Here is a 9,375-nt window from a genome sequence, read left to right as displayed (position 1 = left end):
CTTCCAATTTGTGGCTGAGTTGCTGTTCCTAAATGCTTTCACATTCTAATAATATAACTTACAGTTGACCGTGAAATATCCAGCAGGGATGAAATTTCACAAACCATCTTATTGCAGAGGTGGCATCCTATCAAAGTACCACGGTTGAAGTGCCTGAGCTCTTCAGAACAACCCATTTTGTATCACAAATGTTTGCAAATAAAGACTGCATTGCTAGGTGCTTAATTTGATACACCTCTGGAAATGGGTTTGATTGAAACACCTAAATTCAATAATTAACAGGTGTGGCCAAATACTTTTGTCTACATAGTATATATGTAAAACATACAGTTCAGAAAGGCCAATAGTTGCCCTTCCCACACATGTAAGTATGTATAATACACTGATACAGATTTGGTTGCCCAAAACCTGTTTTGACAATGCAATTGAAAGTCCACATTCTGTGAAAGAAAGAGAACAGATTTTGACCATGGCAAAGAATACATGTATAGATGGAGATATGACGGCTGATGACCTGTGCTATGTGATGGAGTTAAGGAACTGTATAAACTGATTATTTTTTTTTGAAATTGAATGGGAGAAAGCAACTGTAATGATGGGAAAATTGAAAATCCTTCTTTAAGACAGCACGCTGCAGTCTAGGGGAGGGCTGGTCTTTTTAGCCTGGGGAGCAAGACACGACTCAGCAGCCTATTAGCTTCATTTTAAATTAAATAAAAAATGCAGGTTGCACAGTGACCCAGCCCAAGGTAGCCCACTATGGGAAAGGCCCAGGGGACAGATGCCCCCCTTCCCCCCTGACAGGCCTTCCTCTGCTGCAGTGTTTGACCAAAATTGGTAACGATTGGAACTGTTGTCAAGAGATCAATAGAAAATAGACTGGAAATTACTGGAAAATAATGTTAATACTAAAATAGTAATAAGTGATCAAAAACAGATCAAAATGACATTATTTTACCTATTTTTCACAATTTTAGATTAAATCCAAAACCAAAACCTTTCGCAAATTTTTGACAAAACCTGTCACAACGCCAAAACACAAACGCGTTTTAGAACCAAAACCAAAACACGGGGGTGAGCTCGCATTTCTAATTATTATATCCATTGTCTTACATATTCATACATGTGACTATTTGTTTATTTCTTAAAAATAACTAGTCTACCAAAAAAATCTTCATACATTTGTTCATTTGTATATTTCATTTTCAAAATGCATTTATATATTATTCACCACTTACAACTGTCCATAGTATAAAACTAGAAACATAATAGATCTACAACCACATCATAAACGTTTATGGGATTATATTTGAATTACTTAAACTTGTTAAAGAATGAAGTTAACAGCTAGCCTCCAGCATGTAACAATTACATCTAATACCACCCATGGTCTGGTTTTATTCCAGACTCAGGTCTTTCTTGGAAACAAAAAAGATATAGAGATAGGGAGAGGAATCCGTAGCAGAAAGAAAGAAAGAAAGTAATAATGCCACTGTATTGGTCATTGGTACGGCCTCATCAAGAATACTGTGTCCAGTTCTGGAGGCCATATCTCTAGAAGGATATAAATACATTAGAGACTGTAGAAATAAGGGAAAATAAAATGGTGCATGGCCTATGTCACAAAACTTACCCAGAAAGACTAAAAGATATTAATATGTATAGTTTGGAGCAGAGAAGAGAAGGGGAGATCATGATAGAAACTTTCAAACATATCAAGGGTTTTAATAAGGTACAGGAGAGAAACATTCTTCATGGGTACTCCCCCCCCCATTTGGCAACCAGGTTTCAAATCTGGAGAGACGGGTCACAAATAGTCTGTACATTTATCGAGTGGAAATGCTTCCCGTTCAAATACACAGAAGCATCCCCACTTGACGGCACCAAGGCCACATGCGTCCCATCTACTGCTCCTATGACATGCGGAAAACCAGCTATGGTGGCAAACTGCTGCTTAATCCACACAAGGGACTCCTCATCGAGTAGCAGATGTATAAAGTGGGAGAGCCACGACAGGAATGCCCGTAGCACAACCTTCAGCACACGACTGAAGGTGGCCTGAAACATACCTGCCGCGACCCCCACTGTGGTCTGGAATGAGCCAGAAGCACAGAAGTGCAGTACCGCCAACAGTTTGGTCAAAGGCAGTATTGCTGTCGGGATGTGGCACATTGGCTCATGGTCACTCTGCACAATGCACAGGGTGTCCAAGATGATATGAGAAATAAGCCGATAGCGACGGACAACCTCAGCATCTGACATCCCAAAGAGGCTGACACGTGGCCTGAAGACACGTTCCCTAGGACAGCATTGATGTACCAGTTGCTGGTTTGGATGCTGCGGAGGATCAGCCTCCTCGAGAACCAGAGTCTCGTCCAACTCCAGGAACGCCTGTATGTGTGACAAAAGCCTAACTTTACAAACAAACACAAACATTAGGTGAGCCACTTACAGCTTTGAATTTTCACTGTAGACTCCAAACATGAAACTTATACTTACAACAAAATCACGATACATCTTCTATTTTGGTTTTTGCAAGTACAGCCAGCAATTTATGAATTAAAAATAAAACAAAAAGTAGCATCAATACTCAAGCCCTAGTGAATGAGCAAAGACACCACATCAGAGACCATCTCACCAGAAAGATACAGAAAGAACAAACCAACAGACATGAGTGGGTGCCACTACATACTTACCACGCACCAAAAGACAAAAGACATCTTGTGCAAATTCAAAACAATTCCATAAAGTTTGTATCAGATAATCTGTTAGGGAGGTGGCACAGGTAATAAAGAGAGACAAGAAAAGGGGGAATTTATTAAAAAAAAAAGGCTACAATACCCATGAAATAGTGAAAGAGCAAAGACACCACATCAGAGACTACCTCACCAGAAAGATACAGAAAGATAAAACCAACAGACATGAGTGGGTACACTATATACTTACCACACAAAAATTAAGCCAAGGCACCTTAGTCCAAAATAATTTTCTACACTTTCTCTCATATAATCTATTAGGGAAGGGGAGCAGGTAACAAATATAGACAAGGAAAGGGGACACAAAATTAAACAAGCTATAAATAATTCTGTCAAGATGCAGTCCCTTTTCAAAGTTACAATACACAGTGCAAGAAGGTTGAGCATATAAAATATTTTTATATACTTTACTCCTACCATCAAACTTCAAATCTATACAATCAAATGTAAACCGATTATTTCACAAATTAGAGAACCTTATAGTTAAATTAGCATAGGTGTATCAAAAACAAAACACATCGCAATGCTATTTTAGCTCTTAAAACATACTTTGATTTGTGAAAGGTACTGCTCCAAATACCTCTAAACTGCACTTTTTTGTCTGTGTTACTCACCAAATCCACTGAACTCCCAACCAAAAACCAGTGCAGCAAAATGTGATTTTAAAAGGAAGCATAATTAATAAACTATCTGCAGGTGCATGCACTGATGCTGCTCAGATGATGACAGACACAGGTGCGTTTAGAGAGCGAGTGTAACAATCCTGTCCAGGTTTGCTACTTTTCCTGTCTGCTCTGTTTTCCTGTGGATCACATGACTCACCTTCAGGGAGGGTCATTCAAACCTGTTCTATTTAAACTCAGCACTGACACCTGTCATTGTCAGTGCAACTTGTTTGCTAGTCTGACTCCATGGACTCCTGTGTATTCCTAAATCTGTGATTACCTTATTGTGTACCGACCCGGCAAATGTCTGACTACTCTCTGGATATCTACTCGGCTATTGGGCTTCAGATAATACCACCAGTATCGTTACACTAGCAGACATAGTATATCGAGAAGCAGTTCTAAGGGAGCAAACACAGACACATTTGATGGTATTTCATGATATCAAATTTGAGTATTTACAACAATGTCAGGAAAAGGCCACACAAAATGAAGTCAGTAAATGGAAAATTAAACTATGTTATAAACAGAGTATAAAATTTCGGTAGCTGTTGAAAGTGCACCAGTAGCACCAAAAATGTTGTTGCCAGCCCTTGCAGAAATTGCTTATGGGTTAGTTCACTGGCGAGCAGATAATATGCTCCAATTGTAAAGAGTTACTGGTATGCCCCATGTTTTTCTACAGTAGCAAAATCCAAAGTGAAAAACAAAGTAATAAATAATTTGTCAATGTCATAAAATGAATAGCAGGATGGACAAGGGTCAGGAAATTAAAGGGACACACGACAAAAGGAACATAGACAAGATAGAGATAAGAATATATATAGAAGTTATGTCTAGATAAAAAACAAATGATGTCAAATAAAATAAAACAAATGTCAGCAGGGCAATGTCTAAATAAGGATTAAGAGTTTCTTGAGAAGTTAGCATAATAGCTAACCAAGGGGGTTCTGATTTGGCACCAATTAACATTATATCATTATGTAACTATACAGAAATGTAAAGGGGACTGCGCTGTCTCTGGTAGTGCATAAGCTACACTAACCAAGGGTATCCCTCCTTTAAACGGTACAGTAAAATTGGTAATGGTTAAGTGTTCAATGATTAAATGTTATGAACAAGAGTATAAGTAAAATACCCTACCAGTAGAATGATAATCGCACAATTTTGTTCAATATAAGCAAGATAAATTAAATAGTACCTACCTTATTGGTACAGTCATACATCAAAAATGAATGCAGGTAAAATCACAATTAAATAGTACATATTCCTATACAATCTAAAACCAACAATATTAACTAGAGATCCTAATCGATCTAAATCAGCCAACATAAGAATAAATGAAATAACAATAATCCACAATAAAATTAGATGAAATATCCTTTAAAACCACTAATGTAAAACACAGATGGAAAGAAATACTAAACAAATAAGATAAGAGTAGATGCAATAAAAAGTCCAAGGGAAGGAGCACAAATCCAATTGATAGTTAAAAATCTGATGAATTAAAGCCTTATTAAAAGCCATTGGAGTTCATAGTAAGCAGCACATGTCTGTTCTGTGAGGAAACAAATGTCTATAAGGCAGAGTTATCCAATTGGGGTGCCAGACAAGCTATCAAGTATAGGAAAAAAATGTGGTCTGTTGTAATAATGTCCTCCAGTCACAGGGATCAATACATAGCAAGCGAGCACTCGGTAATCGATGTTTGTAAATGGTGTTGTATAAACAGACTAATATAATACATGCTGTTTCCTCATGTTCTCTGATGAATGGGTACCCAGCATTGTTTGTAGAAGTCCTCTATAGGCTGTTGTTAGCGCAGGGGCATCGGAGTAAAGCAGAGGGAGAGGTTATGTGGCGTGCATTCTACTGTGGAACGCACAAGCTGTTTGCAATTTCCTGTTTCCATTTGAAGATATGGGCATGTTCCAATAAGTTTCGTCCAAGCTGGACTTTATCAAGGGCATGTAGGCTTGTGTGTGTAATTGGTAGTACTTATACCCCCTCTTTCTTGCCAAGATCGTTCTAATTGGTGCCTTAGCCTAGGGCTGCAGATATGAACAGCCATTGATGCCTTAGCTTAATGGACAAGGCTGCAGATATGAACAGACATTGACTGATATTTACAAGATTAAAAAGTGCTCAATAATAAATTAAAATATATGCAACCATAAAGTTACTTGGAGTATTCACAGATATATTTTTTTTTGCCACATATAGTAAAATTATTTGGTTAATATGAAATATAATATAATGTATTACACAATTCAACAACAAAGCTCAAAAAGTCTGAATAGGCATCAGCTAATTTTTACCTAATTGTGCTTGTCTTAGCCCATGCTGATAATATACATTACCATATGCAAAAAATCAAGGTATGTTAGATATATGTACAAATCATGAATGGAATGCAAATCATATTAATTGAACCAAGTTAAAAAATGATATGCATAGCTGAATCCATATGCACTAGTTCCTATCTTATGATTAATATAGTGTGACATACATCTGAATCAAAAAGTCTAATGGTAAACAGGGCACCATCTCTACTCTATATATTGTTAAATAAATTAGTTTAGGACATTGCAGAAATATAAACTACATAAAGCTATATCACACCATAGAATAACTGGTTAAAAATGCAATTATTTTCCTGGTTGTCCATTTAAGTGTTTATCACCTAAATGCCTATATGTAAAATATACACAGTGAAGTCTAACTAGTGAAATGGTATAGTGGATATCTTGTAATCTTTGCTATGATTCCTGAGTCAGGTATGGAAAAAAAAGATATGATAATCTTCCCTGTTAAAAATGAATGAAATAAGTGAAGAGGCAGAAGGATTTCCTCCCTGATGGTAATGGCCCAAAGAAGGCAAACCATACCAGGTGTTCTCAGGTGGTCTCCCATCCTGTTACTTTCCTGGCTTCATCCTGCTTGGCTTACAAACTTGAACGAGTTTGGGCATGACCAGGGTGGTATGACCATAGTTGTTGTCTCCCACATACCAACTTTATTGGGGGACTTCCAAGGTTTAAGTGATAAGTAGGATATGGAGGATATGGAATTATGTAAAGATGTAGTTATCTAGGGATTAAATGGATAGGTCAAACTCCACATTTAATCCTCTTAGTATCAGAGTTTTCAGAGTAAATGGCTTTGGTTTCCTCTCTATTTGATTTCTGAATAAGGTTTCCTCCTTACCAACTTGTGGTCCCTTTTCTGATACCAATAAAAGAAATACCTGTATGATCATGGACCTCTTTAAAGTGGATTGACAAATGATGGTTATCAAAACCTTTTTTTGATGTTTCTAAAATGTTCCCCAATTCTGACTTTAAGCTACCTAATCGTACAGACAATATATTGTTTGCCACAGGAGCATTGTATCAGGTAGATGACATTGTTAATGTTACAGGTGATGAAGTCTCTAATTGTGAACGTTCTATCTTCAGATGTGGACTAATAATGCAAAATAGTGTACTCTTGCATTTGAGGGTTTTGCAATTATTGCATAAACTGCAATTAGAGAATCCAGAGGTTGATGTTCTTTTTCCTAGCCAATTATGGTGGCGTTAAGTAGAGTTGTTTGCGAATATAATTGGATGTTAATGTGCTCCTAAGGTCTGTGGCCTTTCTAAATAACATTTGTGGACGATCTGGTATTATATGTCCTATTGTTTCATCTTTTTTTAGAATATAATAATGTCCACATTTCTAGTAATCTGGTTTGCCCCACTTGAGTAGTTGGACACAAAATACATAACTTTTTCTTTATCTCGTTTTGGGGCATTGGATTCTTAAATAGTATCTAATGTATCTGTATCTTTCTTCTTGTATATTGGTGTTGCATATTGTTATAGTTTATTATATGGATTATTACTACTTTGTTTATAATTAAATGGTGTTTAATAAAGTATATGATTTTATAGCGAGCCATTCCATTTGCATTTTATTTAAGTCAGATTTTATCTGATACCTATTGCTTTATGAGTTTTTCCTTGGTAAATAAGTTTGATATATTATTCATATTTGAGTTATTATGAAGTCCTGTGTAAGCACTGTTGAATATTTTTTTGTGTATTTTCAGCTCTCAGCATAGAAGTGTGACAGCTGCCCTTCTGAATGAAACCAGGGACTAATATATATTTATGAGGAGGGAGGGCTGAAGATTCATTGCCCTGGGGAAGCTTCATCCAACCTGACGGTTAAAGGGACTTCCCAAAACCTGCAGTGGATGTGGTCCACAAGACCAATGTATATAATTATGGAATGTATATAAATAGTATTTATTTATACCAGCAGGCACTGTAAAGACATTGTATTCAATTACATATACTTTAATATGGAGCTGTCCCCCTTTTGCAGCGATAACAGCTTCCACTCGTCTTGAAATGCTTTCCACAAAATGTAAAGATTTTATGAGTTCAGGAACTGATGTTGGACTAGAAGGCCTGGCACGCAATCTCCATTCCAGTTCATCTCAAAGATGTTTGATGGGGTTGAGGTTAGGGCGCTGTGCGTGCATTCCAGTTCTTCCATAACAAACTCATCAAGCCATGGCTTTGTGGCAACAGTTTGGGGAAGACCATTTTATATTCAAACATGACTGTGCCCCAGTGCACAAAGCAAGGACTACAAAGCTGGAAGCATAGCATTGTCCAAAATGACTTGGTATGCTCTAGTAGATTGCCTTTTACTGGAGATAAGGGACCTAGCCCAAAGCCTGTAAAACAGCCCCATAACAATTTTCTTTCCCCACCAAACATCACAGTTGGCATAATGCAGTCAGACAGGTAACATTCTTCCGGCATCGGCCAAAACCAGACTCGCCCATTTGACTGCCAAACAGAGAAGTGTGATTCGTCACTCCACAGAACACGTTTCCACTGCTCCACAGTCCAGTGTCGGTGTGCTTTACACCACTCCATCTGATGCTTTGCATTAGTCTTGGTGATTTGAGGCTTGCATGCAGCTGTTATCCATTGGAAACCAATTACATTAAGCCCCAACCGCACAGTTTTTGTACTTACATTATTTGCAGCAGCTATGGAATCAGCAGAGCATTGTCAACGTTTATGCACCACGCACCTTAGCAGTTGTTGACCCCACTCTGTAATTTTATGTGGTCTTCCAATTTGTGGCTGAGTTGCTGTTCCTAAATGCTTTCACATTCTAATAATATAACTTACAGTTGACCGTGAAATATCCAGCAGGGATGAAATTTCACAAACCATCTTATTGCAGAGGTGGCATCCTATCAAAGTACCACGGTTGAAGTGCCTGAGCTCTTCAGAACAACCCATTTTGTATCACAAATGTTTGCAAATAAAGACTGCATTGCTAGGTGCTTAATTTGATACACCTCTGGAAATGGGTTTGATTGAAACACCTCAATTCAATAATTAACAGGTGTGGCCAAATACTTTTGTCTACATAGTATATATGTAAAACATACAGTTCAGAAAGGCCAATAGTTGCCCTTCCCACACATGTAAGTATGTATAATACACTGATACAGATTTGGTTGCCCAAAACCTGTTTTGACAATGCAATTGAAAGTCCACATTCTGTGAAAGAAAGAGAACAGATTTTGACCATGGCAAAGAATACATGTATAGATGGAGATATGACGGCTGATGACCTGTGCTATGTGATGGAGTTAAGGAACTGTATAAACTGATTATTTTTTTTTGAAATTGAATGGGAGAAAGCAACTGTAATGATGGGAAAATTGAAAATCCTTCTTTAAGACAGCACGCTGCAGTCTAGGGGAGGGCTGGTCTTTTTAGCCTGGGGAGCAAGACACGACTCAGCAGCCTATTAGCTTCATTTTAAATTAAATAAAAAATGCAGGTTGCACAGTGACCCAGCCCAAGGTAGCCCACTATGGGAAAGGCCCAGGGGACAGATGCCCCCCTTCCCCCCCTGACAGGCCTTCCTCTGCTGCA

Source organism: Mixophyes fleayi, chromosome 10, assembly GCF_038048845.1.
Source record: "Mixophyes fleayi isolate aMixFle1 chromosome 10, aMixFle1.hap1, whole genome shotgun sequence".
Taxonomy (NCBI): domain Eukaryota; kingdom Metazoa; phylum Chordata; class Amphibia; order Anura; family Limnodynastidae; genus Mixophyes; species Mixophyes fleayi.
This window is presented reverse-complemented; position numbering follows the sequence as displayed.